General features: G+C 50.3%; 2 protein-coding genes across 3 annotated transcripts in view; one reads left to right on the forward strand and one right to left on the reverse strand.

Annotated features, from left to right (window-relative positions):
* LOC102007258 (glycine N-phenylacetyltransferase-like) overlaps positions 1 to 3,866 on the reverse strand; it is a 29,957-nt gene extending 26,091 nt beyond the window's left edge. For both annotated transcript variants that reach the window (XM_005408055.2, XM_013506345.1), the window contains exon 1: positions 3,781 to 3,866. The gene's annotated coding sequence lies outside the window, so the exon portion shown is untranslated. The remainder of the gene's footprint in view (positions 1 to 3,780) is intronic.
* A 6,114-nt stretch (positions 3,867 to 9,980) lies between these two features.
* Positions 9,981 to 11,847, forward strand: part of Fam111a (family with sequence similarity 111, member A) — a 13,519-nt gene continuing 11,652 nt past the window's right edge. Inside the window, exon 1 of the mRNA XM_005408057.2 lies at positions 9,981 to 10,941. The gene's annotated coding sequence lies outside the window, so the exon portion shown is untranslated. The remainder of the gene's footprint in view (positions 10,942 to 11,847) is intronic.

Genomic DNA, 11,847 nt, shown 5'->3' on the forward strand with positions numbered 1-11,847 from the left:
ACGCATTCTTTTTCTTAATTGTGTATTTGACGGAGTGGGTGCCCTGTACTTTTGTCAGCCATGCCCGTATCACTGAATTCAAATTGTTCAGAGTTCTCTGCCCCTAAAACAATGCTTCAATAAACATTCTTGCCAGATACCTTTATGCCTGGGAACCTTTCTCATAGACTGGATATCTAAAATGGGCATTCCCAAGACAAAGAGCATCTAGTAGGCAAAGAGATTCCAGTAGGCACTGTGAGATGACTTTTCCAAAACACTGGCACAATTTCATCCCCATTAGCAGAAAATAGAAGAACTGTTTTCCCGCATTCTCCCTGACACTGGGTAATAATTTACACCAAAACCATGGATGGAAAATGGTAAATTACCATAGATTTACTGTGCATTGCGTTCAGGTGAGACTGGACATACATACTTTCATCAGTTCATCAGTCCTTTGGCGTTTACTTTTAACCTTCCCTTCACATTCTTGGACCATTTTTAACCTAGGATTTTTATATCATTCTTCAAATTCTGTAAGTTTTCTATATTATGGATACGAACATGAGTCATATGCTATGACTCTGCTTCCCAGTGTATAATTATTTTTACTTTATTGATGGAGATTTTGAAACGCAGATAATTTTGCTTTTTATGTAACCAAATATGTTATCTTGTACACTGAGGCTTTCTTTCTTTTAATTAGGAAGAGTGTATCTGCTGTGAGAGTGTACAAATAATTTCTTCTTTGTTTTAAAATAGGTTAGTTTTTACCTTTTGCATTTCAATTCCCATTTCATCAGGATTGTGTGTGTGTTTCTTTGGCAAAGCATGTAATCTTCTGGTCTCATCGCTTTATCTCCCTTTTCATCCCCAGTACTGTGTGCTTTTTGTTTTCATTTTTATCTTTTCTCTTTTTCCTTGAAATGCCTTACCAGAAATTCAACCTTTTCCCTCATTTTTTTTTTCTGTGTAGCACTTAAAAATAAACTTTAAACTTTATACTGTATCTTGTTCCCCATTTAATTATGGCATTTTCAGCTTTCATTTTCATTAATTGTTCCCTTTGTTTTCTATTGGTTCATTTTTATATTCTGTTTGTAATCTTTTTTGATATTTCTTTGCTTACTTTCATTCTTTCAAAATCAGGTCACAAAATATCTAGTTTTGAATTAACTAAAGTTTTGCTTTCGGTCACATTAAGGAACCCACATTCACATAATAACCCTCAAATTCTTACCACTGAAGGTTTCCTTAAAAGTAGCTGCTCTACTGGGTCTGGGTGCGGGGCGGGGGAGCAGAGTTTTGCTTCTAAGGAACACAGTCCCACTATATAGTCCAGGCTGGCTTTGAATTTCGGAACCTCCCGCCTCAGCTTCCAAGTGCTGGGATTGCAGGTGTGTGCCACCATGCTTGGCTTTGTGTTTCATTCTTTAAAAATATAATTTCCAATGTAACACTTCACTGCTGAAACTTCAAGGCTTCTGACTGGCTGATCTTCCCCTTAGGATACTCATCTCCCCATGGAATTTGTGGATTACAAGAGTGGGAGCACAGTCTCCTAAGCCGACTGCTATGCTGACTTAAATGAAAAAAGACTAAGACAGGAAACATACTATTCTGGATTTTGAAGGATGGATATGCCTTAGAAAGGAACTGAAACCAGGAAGTTGGGATTATGTGACGATAGCTATATTCTACAACTCAGTATGCAAAAGCAAGCGCAAAAGATTAAGAAAGAAAGCAATTAAACTTGGCGGCTTCAAATGGGACCTGCAGCAGGTCCTGTGTGCAGAAGAGGACGCTCGCCCAGGGCTGGGGGCCCAGGGCCCCTGAGCACATCCCCAGTGCGGGCTCGGCTCCTTCCCCCAACCCCGAAGGCTCTTTGGAGACAGTGGTCCTCAAGGTGAGTCCCACGCCCGGACTGAAGCAACAAGAACGCACGTGGGAGAAGAACGAGGGGTTTTAAAAAAGGTGCCAAAGGTAAGTCAAAGTCATCAATAACCACCATAAAAATAAGACCATTAATTTTTGTACTTAATTATCTGAGCCAAGCACGGTGGTGCTCACCTGTAATCCTACCTTGTCAGAAGGCTGAGATAGGAGGATCGTGAGTTCAGGACCAGCCCGAACAATGTAAGAAACTCCTTCTTAAAAACAAAAACAAGTATGTTTGTTTTTTCTTTCGCTCATACTGAGTGAAAGAAAAGTCTAAAGTGATGTATTAGTGTGCTCTGGCTGCCATAACAAAATATCACAGACTGAGCACTTAAACAACCAAAATTATTTATCACTATTCTAAAGACTAGGAGGGCCAATAGCAAGGTATGTTTCATTCTAAGGCTTCTCTGCTTGCTGGTAGCTGTCACTTCACTCAGGACTGGGACGGAGGTGTTGGAGGAACAGAACTCAGTCTCTCACTTTTGTTTTTTTTTTGTTTTTTTTTTTTGTTTTTTTTGGTTTTTCTCCAGTACCGGGAACCGAACTCATGACCTTGCGCTTGCCAGGCAGGCGCTTTTGCCGCTAAGCTAAATCCCCAGCCCCAGTCTCTCACTTTTGTAAGGATACTAATTCCATCACTGGAGCCTGGCCCTCATGAATACAGTTAGATTAAGTCAGAGGCCAAAGAAGTTGACAGAAGTGTGTGTGTGTGTGTGTGTATGTGTGTGTGTGTGTGTGTAAGCACATGTCCTTGTGTGAATGTGTCAGGGTATGTAAAAGAATGGAAAAAGACATACAAGGTGGATGTTGAGCTGAAAGCAAATATCAATACCAGACCAAGCAGGACTTCAGGTAGACCAAGGTGGGGCCACAGGAAACCAATTCCAGCTACTCTAGGGTGGAATAGGTCTCACAGTCTCAAAGATCAAAAAAAGATAACTTGTGCATTTAGAAAGTCCACATGGCATCTCTGTGGCATACGTGCCTGTGGAAAATGCTGGGGGAAACAACCCTAACCCAGCAACAAATTTTAGGTTCTCCCTTTTACGCATGGCAAGCTTGAGGCTCAAAGAAGGAAGGCAGCGTGTTCCAGGTGCGCAGCTAGTGGGAATGACCAGCCACGGGGCTTTCAGACGGCATTAGCAATCAGCGCCAGGGAGTCACACAGGTCAGCCTCCCGCTAAAGTCTATGAAACGATGGACTGCAGGAAAGAACAGGAGACCCACACACCCTGGCCAGCAGAGGGGCAGGACTGCCCGGGTCCAGCCTGCAGGCCCAGTCGCAGCAGTCAGAGGCTGCTGATCTCGCTGGTCCCAGCGCGCTTTGCAGCTGTGAGACCTGTTCCACCCTAGAGTAGCTGCAGCCCCTTAAAGATAGATCAGAAAGTAAATCACGGCCACACAGAGGTGTGGGTTTCTCCAGATGCTCCTCACACAGAAAACCTTGCACGATTCCTCGCCCGGGACACCACTTGAGTAGGAACCTCCACCAGGCTCAGCTCCTCCTGAGGGTCCCTGGCTCTCCCGGGTGCGGCTGGATGCAGTAGGCAGGATACTCAACCCATGCTGAGCGCAGATCTCAAGGTAGGTATTTTTTATGTCTTTTTCTTTACATCACAGAGCTTAGAGTTGGATTTTAGACAGAACTCCACACGGGCTCCGCAGGCATGGACCCAGTCTCTTACTTTTGTAAGAAGAATACTAATTCCAGCAGGGGGCGGGGCGCGGGGCGGCTCACGGGGGCCTGGACGTGCTGCGAGGTCCGGACTGCAACAGCACCACGAGTTAAAACTACCCAAGGAACTGTCCTGGGGCAGCTTAGCTGTGTCCTAACTTAGGAAATAGAGAATGAATTACCTGGAGGGAGAGACAGACCAGCGCAGACACGGGGACGGGTCTCGGTTGACCTTGTAGAAGGAACCCTAACCTAAAGGCCCCGCCAGTACAGCCAGGGCCACCGTGCAGCAGGCGCGGCCTGCACCAGGGACCCGCGAGCGGGCTGTGAGTGGTCGGCGGGAGTGTCACTCTTCCCAGGGCCCGCCCCTTTGCGGCAGCCCCGCGCTCTGGCGCCACCTGTAGGCCGTGTGCGGGATGACCTACGGCACCCCGTGGGCGGGCTCCACCAGGCTCTGAGCTGTGAAATACGAAGCTCCGCGGGAACCTTATAAATGTGGGCCGCCAGGGGGCGAAAACACACACCACCAGAGACAGCCATTTCAGGAGACCCTCAGGCTATTTTCTTCTTCTGCTGTGAGGTCTTCCTGTCAAGCCCTGCCCCTGTTACCTGTCACTGCCCTCACTCGGGCTTCCAGGCCGCGGCCAGCGCTGCTACCTCCCGAATCCCAGCCTCCGTCCTTCGCTTTCTTCTTTCTTTTCTTTGATCTATGTCCTTCCCTACTATGTTCAATCCTTTTTTGCTTCTTAAGCTTTCCAGGACACTTGCCATTTGCCATCAACGAGCAGAGCAAATCACGAGTCACAATTAGAACCATGAATGCACACACACACACACACACACACACACACACACGCACACACACACACCACGATCGACACCCACAGGGGCTCTTTCCGTAGGCTTCCCCAGTGGAGATGTTATCCCTCCGGCTGCCCAAGTCTGAAGCCAGGAGTCACTGCCGAGCCCTCTTTTTGCTCCTTTGTGGAACAGACCGCATGTAAGCAGATTCAACCATTTCTGACACCTCTCCACCCAGCCACCGAGCACTGCAGCCCTCTGGCCTCCTGAGACAGACCCCGAGGCGTCTTCTCCCTTCCACACGTGCTCAGGCAGCCTGAGATGTTTGTCCACGCAGCTGCCAGGGTGACTTTCCACAGTGCTGGAGTTTGATGCCACAGTACGGAAGCTGTAGTGTCCAAATATTGCTGGGTACAGTGAGTACGCTGTTCTGCCGTGCCTACACACACACCCAGAGAGCACAGCTATGCTACAAGGTGGTAAGTGTGTGCAAACCCTCCTCACTTACAGCGTGGTTTTTCTGGAGCTAAAGCTATCGTGGGACATACCAGGCAGTTTCCACAACACCATTCTCCATGGCCGCTTCTCTTTCATAGCCTGTGTGCATGTATTACAACATTTTACTTATGTTTATTGTTTAGTAGTCTGTGTTTGTAGAACACAAGGAGTGCATTTGCTTGTGGAGTTGGTACCTGTGCCTAACACATCTTAATCTTTCTTTCACCCCCTTCCTTCCCACCCCTCTTTGCTCCCTCCAATTCTGGGCCCCGTTTGCACTGCTAAAGTTCTCATTGCGGGGCTGGGGATTTAGCTCAGCGGCAAAAGCGCCTGCCTGGCAAGCGCAAGGTCGTGAGTTCGGTTCCCGGTACCGGAGAAAAACCAAAACAAAATAAAAAAAAATAAAGTTCTCATTGCATTTAAAAAAAAAAAAACTCCATCCAACTCTCCAGTGAAAAGAGGATCAGCAAGGATTCTCTATTCTGCACCGATGTACATGTGAGCGAGATGGGGTGCCAATTTAAGACAGGCCCCCCAACCCCAGCCATGGACCAGTACCAGCGCAGAGTCTGTTAGGATCCTGGCCACACAGCAGGTGCTGGGCCAGCTTCTCACAGGAGATAAGCCTGCTGTGAACTCCACACTGGCGGAATCCAGGGTAAATCACCCCCAAACCAAACTCTGCCCCACACCCTTGTGCCCCTTGATGTAAAAATTGTCTTCTAGGAAGTCAGTCCCTGCTGCCAGAGAGGCTGTGGGCCTCCAGTTTAAGGAATAGCACTAATTTGAGAACGCTCTTTTCCCTCCTTTCATTTTAACTTTTCTATATATTTTCACAATTATACACTTTAACCTCTGCAGAGGCGTGGAGCGCGTGGAATGCCAGCAGGGAGCTTCGCTCCTCTATGGAGAGCTCACATTGGTTAGGAAAAGCGCTCACCAGCTGTCACAAACATCCCCTCCATGAGTTACAGAAGATTTCTCACCTCCGGGGTCACCTTAATCAACTGTGCATGTTCCTCCTGCCTCTGACCCACCCCTCAAAACACACACCTGATACTGAGGGGATCCGCCCTTTGTGGGTCCTGGAACCCTAAAGCCTTTCCCAAGCCCCACGTATGTCCACCTTCACGCAGGGATGAGCCCTCCAGCCTCCATGGACGGGCAGAGCTCTGCACCCTGTGTGCCCAGGGCAGCTCCCACTGCACATCCAGGCCTATGCTGGAGCTGCTGCTGTGGGCTCTGAGTCTGGAGACTCTGCAGCGACCTCGTCCCTTTGCCTCAGGCCACGCCAAGTTCAGGGAGCCCAGGGATGGCGAGCCCCGAGCCCTGAGCCTAGCAAGCGAGCACTGTGCAGGTGTGCACACTGCCACCTGGACCTGAGCCCTGCGTGCCAGGTGCCTGGATCCCAGCTCTGCTCCTCTCTTCCCACCTCAGAGACTTCAGGAGTGAGGAAGAGACCGATCTGCCCCGCGGGGAGGTGGACCTGAGCTGGCTCAGCAGGACAAACAGGCTGATGGGCTCGCACTGCCCCCGCCAAGGGTGACTCACCCGCTGGGTGCCAGAGGCTCCACACCACCCTTTCTGCTGACAACTTCCCTGCCCCTGGAGGCCTAAGGCTTCCTGCTCCTGAGCAGTGTGGGTTCCGGCCCGTTCCCCGCAGCTCGGAATTCAGGTTGCTGGGGAGGGGAGCAGCATAGGGCCAGGGGCTGCGCCCTCCTTGAGGCCCCCGCCCTGGGACGCAGTGGAGTCCTTGGGGCGACACACAGAGCGCTTTTCCTACTGATGTGGCCAGAGCACGGAGCCCCGCAGCACAGGGCCCCGGAGGACCACGACAAGAAGGTGGCCGGCTGCCCCCTGGGCCCCCACCCCGCTGCAGCTTGTGCCCAGCAAAAACAAGAGCTGGATCTGAAGCGACTCCTGCATTTACCAGTGAGCAAAACGATCCCAGAGAGGGTACAGGCACGGGCAGAGAAGACCCTCTGAGCCCTGGGACGCTTCTTCCTGGGAGTGGGGGGTCAGCTCATTCTGCCCCGTAAGAACACAGCCACAGGCCTCCAGGAAGGTCTGAACACACACAGGTTCACAAGGGACCCTGCTCTGTGCGCTGGGAAGAGTGGACACCCCCACCCCACAAGTAGCTCCTGGCGTCTTGGCCTCACCGTTCTCCTGGAGTGGGGCGTCTGTCACTATCCTCAGCTGCAGGATGGCCAGTGCCCTGCAAACTATTGTTTCATGTGTGCTTGTTTGGTTCATTTTACACTGTGTTTTGGCCATAAATCCAAGGTACTAACATTTTAATACCTGACCACCACTTCTGTCATCTGATTTTTTTTTTTTTTTTTACCACCACTTCTGTCATCTGATTTTTTTTTTTTTTTTTGCATCTGTTTCTATTCATCATTGTTTCTTTTTATTTTATTTCTCTCCACTGAGACAGAGTCTCTCACCAAGCAGCCCAGGCTGGCCTTGTAGCCTCCTGCCTCAGCCTCTCAAGTCCTGGGATTACAGGTGTGGTCCACCGAGCTGCTGCCCACTGACTCGCCCTCTCACCCTTTCTGTGGTGCTGGGGATCAAATCCTGGGGCTGCGTGTCACAGAGCCTCAGACCCTCAATGTTACATTCTTCAGTGCTAGAAATTTTTGTATTCCTGTCAGTATTCTTGAACATTGCTCAAGTACATCGTTCTTTTACTTGGAAAACTGTTTTTTATTTGTTTGTCTTGATCCTGGGGATCAAACCCAGGACCTTCCCCTTGAGCTATAACCCCAGGATTTTTCTTGTTTTATTTTGAGTCAGCTCTCACTAAGTAGCCCAGGTTGGCCTCAAACTTGCCATCCTCCTGCCTCAGCCTCCCAGAATGCTGGCATTACAGTAGTTTTTAATCTAGGGCTTTATTATGCTTTGGATGCTACAGGGCCCCCAGAGGCCTCTGGGTTAGAGGTTTGCTCCCCAGGGGGAATCTTGGAGAGGAGACTGTGCGTCCCTGGGCAACGCAGCAATTTACCAAGAAACTGTCTCAATAAATACAGGACTAAAAATTTAAAAAAGAACAAGAGTGGAGATGTATTTCAGTGCAAAGGGTATGAGTTGAATTATCAATAGGGAAAAAGGAAGGCAGAAGGGCAAGGAGGGAAGAAGGAAAAGGGAGAAAGGGAAGGGTAGGAAGAGAAAGAGGGAGGAGGAGGGAAACAAGAAAAGAAAAAGATGAGAAGAATATTACGGTTTGTGTCTAGATAGTCCCCAAAGTCACAGGTGGGCTTTTTAGAGGTGGCCGGGTCTAGGATGCATAATTTTGCCTTACTTACTTTTCTTGTTGCTGAAACAAAATACCCAATACTAAAGTAAAACGGGGAGGGGCTGGGGATTTAGCTCAGCAGCACAGCGCCTGCCTGGCAAGTGCAAGGTCGTGAGTTCGATTCCCGGTACCGGAAAAAAAAAAGTAAAATGGAGAAAGGTTTACTTGGTTCACGCTATGTAGAGGTTTCAGCCCATAACTGGCTGCCTCCAAGGCAGGGTGGCAGACGGCGGAGGGCAACAGCTCATGGCAGAAGACAGGAGAACAACAGGAGAGAGGGAGACAAGCCTGTTGCTGTCCCCTATACTGTAACCAGTCTCCCGGGATTAAAGCGGTGCCAACTTCATCAGTGGACTGCTCCAGCAATCACCCACCCTTAATCCCGGCACCCTTAATCCCAGCACCGCACTACAAGTCAATCACACACTCTCGATTCAGCCACCTCCGAAAAAACCCTGTGAGCCCATGAGGCTTTCAGGAGACAAACCATAACAGCTGCTGCGATCAAGGACGTCGTGCTGGGATTGATTTCCTGTGTGATGCCGGGATCAAGGGTGGATGTGCTATGTGCTGTAAGGGATAGAATACAAGGGACAGGAAAAACTGTGGTCCTCGCTCCTCGCTTGCCGATTTTGCCGTCTTTTGCCTGCCGGGAACTGCTTCTCCTTTGCTCCTCTGCCACAACATCCTGCTTTTCTGTGTCACTTGATTATGGACTGAACCTCCGCACACTGTGAGCTAAAATAAACCTTTCCTGCTTTAACTCTGAGTGTTAGGTATTTTGTCTCAGCAATGAGAAAAGTAACGAAGACAAAGAGTAAGAGATTCGGCCCCATCATTAACTAGGAAATAAGTGCTTAAACTGCCAACATTAAAAGCTGGACATTGCACAATTTTAGTGAACATGTTAAGTAATGAAAGCCCTTATTTCCCACAGCTAGAAGTGGAAACCGATAGAATCATTCTATAATATAAACTGACAACACCTAAAATGGTTGAAGAAGCACATATCCTCAAGCTGAGCAACTGCAAGTGAACGCCTGAGAGACTCTTGCGCACATGCGGGAGGGACGTACTCTTGGACCTGAGCCAGTGCTTTGGGGAAGGAAATCCCAGGAACAACGCAATGCACATAAATGGTTAATTTCCTCAGATTTTACTGAACTATGAAAGTGAATGCAGGAGTTCATCAACTAGGACGGGCCTCAAAGCACTTTGGAAAAAATAATAAAGGGACATTCAACAGCAAAACAACATGTTGCTTTATATGTATAATATATATATATTATCCTATGTACTAATATATATTTTTCTATAAGTATTTAAAGAACTATAAGGCCATACTAATACTAAAAAAGTTCAGGATTAGTGCTTTTCAGCACAAATGATAGAGGGGCGTAAAACAAAGGAGGGCTCAGACCTGTAATCCCAGCTCTCTGGAGGCTGAGGCAGGAGAACCACAAGTTCCAGTTCTGCCTGGGCAATTTAGCAAGGCTCTGTTTAAATAAAATTATAAAGTAAAATAAAATAAAGGCCTGGAGTTGCAGCTTAGTGTGGAGGCCTGGGTTCAGCCTACAGCATGGGGGCGGGGAGGGGATACCAGAGGTTTCTTTTTATTTTTATGTTAATGCGAATTGGACTCAGGTCTTTAAGGGTGCTCTGCAGGCTCTCCCCCGAGTGACAGCCCCAGCCCTGGAGATTTCTAAGGCTGTGCGATGTGCTCCTTCTTAAGCTGGGGGCTACATAGGTGTTTTTATTACATAATTCAGGGAACGCAGGAGGAGGTGCATTTGTTGCTTTTTTTTTTTTTTAACATTATTTGAGTCAAATCGCAGAGCACACGTGGAGGAAGAAGCAGCGATTTCGTGCACTCCGCGTGCTTTGGGCGCACATGAGGGCCAGTTCCCCAGAATTTTCACCTGTATTGCACTCATCAGAACGCTGTGCAGACCTGTCGCTTCCCGTGCGTCCTATCCTTCTGTCACCTGTGTGAGAGGTGACAGGGTGGGACCTGGGTCCCTGCCTCCACCACAGCCCCGGATACGGGAACCCCTGCTCTGAAGGCGGCCCGCTGCTTTCTGCAGTCTCTGCTCCTCAGCTTTGAGGTGCGAATATTTAAAGTCCATCTCGCCTTCTTCATCTGGCCAGCAGAGGTCTGGAAAATCGCTTTTTCAGAGGCGGTTTGTTTTGCTGGCCCCTGCTGCTCCCTGGCTGTCCTGGTCCTGGCGTCCGGGGCGATGCTGCTCCCTGGAATGGGCCTGCTTCCCCGCGCCGTCCCTGCCGTCACCGCCCAGCCTCAGAGCCTCGCTAGCGGGGGTCTGGGCCGCCCCGGGGCTGCGTCACCCCCAGACCTCCTGCCCAGCCTTGCTACCCTGGGGCTGCAGCCTGGGACGGCCCCTCCGCCTCCCAGCCTCCCCTGCAGTCTTGCGGTCAGGATCCCAGCCACCTCAGCCGCACCCAGGCCAAAGCGTACGCTTCCTCCCTCCCTCTAACCTCCGAGGGGCCTGAGGCGTCCTGCAGACTTCAGCAACTTGAAAAGCAGAAGCACCCAGAAGCTGCGAGCCAACTTCCTGCTGCGCGAGCAGAGGCGCGGAGCGGCGGGAGGCGAGAGCGCGGGCAGAGCTGGGCCGGCTCCCTCCCAGGGCGGGCTCCCCGCCCACACCCCCGCTCCCGCCCCTGGGACCTGCGCGCGGTCCAGAGAGCGGACACCTGCGGCCGTGCGCACCCGCGACAGAGGCGCTCCTTGGTAAGGCACCCTTTGGTCCCGGGCGGGCTTGGAGTTTGGGAGAAATTTCACCCTGAAAACCCTAGGCTGGTGCCGGGCAGGTCGGAAACAGCCGGTCCACGAGGACGCTGTCCTTCCTGGAAATCTCCGGGCCACCCTGAAAGGAGGCGACGCCTTCGCAGTGATGGAGGCAGAGAATGTTCTCATTTTAGGGACTGAGGTCGGGAGGACCCAAGCTTAACTTTAGGAAAATGACTCCTAAGATCAACTTCCCTGGCCCTAAATTCTCTCCGCAGCAAATCTCCAGGGTTATTTCCCTGGGCACGTTCTCCCAGGATGAGATGGAGCAGGAGCTGTTTTCCCGCTCAGGTTCTGAGAAGGAAGCTGCCGGTGGGGCTCTAAGGGCGCAGGTGCTGCCCACCTGGCGGCCCGGAGAGCGCAGGTGTGATTTCAGGGCTGACTCGGGTCCTGCCTCCGCTGCGGGAGCCTGGGGGTGGGGGTGGGGGGGCGCCGAATCAGCTGCGATCCTCGCCTACCTCGGGAAAGCCCCGGCAGCAAAAGGGAAAGCGAAACCGGAGTGTGGACCCCGCCAAAGAGCAAAGCGCGGGAAGGCAGAGTCCTGGGGGTGGGGCGGGCGGCCGCAGTCCTCAGAGAACTTTCCTCGTCCACAAGCACCTGGGTAGTGCTTGACTCCAAGAGCAGTGTGGAGCAGCAACCTGGGGATGCTTGTTTCGCTGCAGTTTACCTCTCCCTGCCGTCTGCGCCCTAAATGGAGACCACAGTTTAGCATCAATGTGACACACTTTTTTGTGTGTTTTACCTAACTTCTTAAACTGTCATTTTTTTTTTATTTTAAACATAAAAGGAGGAAAACATTAACAGCAGACAACATTTTACAAAATAGCATAAGAACAGTACAGACAATAC

Source organism: Chinchilla lanigera, unplaced genomic scaffold (genome assembly GCF_000276665.1).
Source record: "Chinchilla lanigera isolate Chin_1 unplaced genomic scaffold, ChiLan1.0 scaffold00110, whole genome shotgun sequence".
Taxonomy (NCBI): Eukaryota; Metazoa; Chordata; class Mammalia; order Rodentia; family Chinchillidae; genus Chinchilla; species Chinchilla lanigera.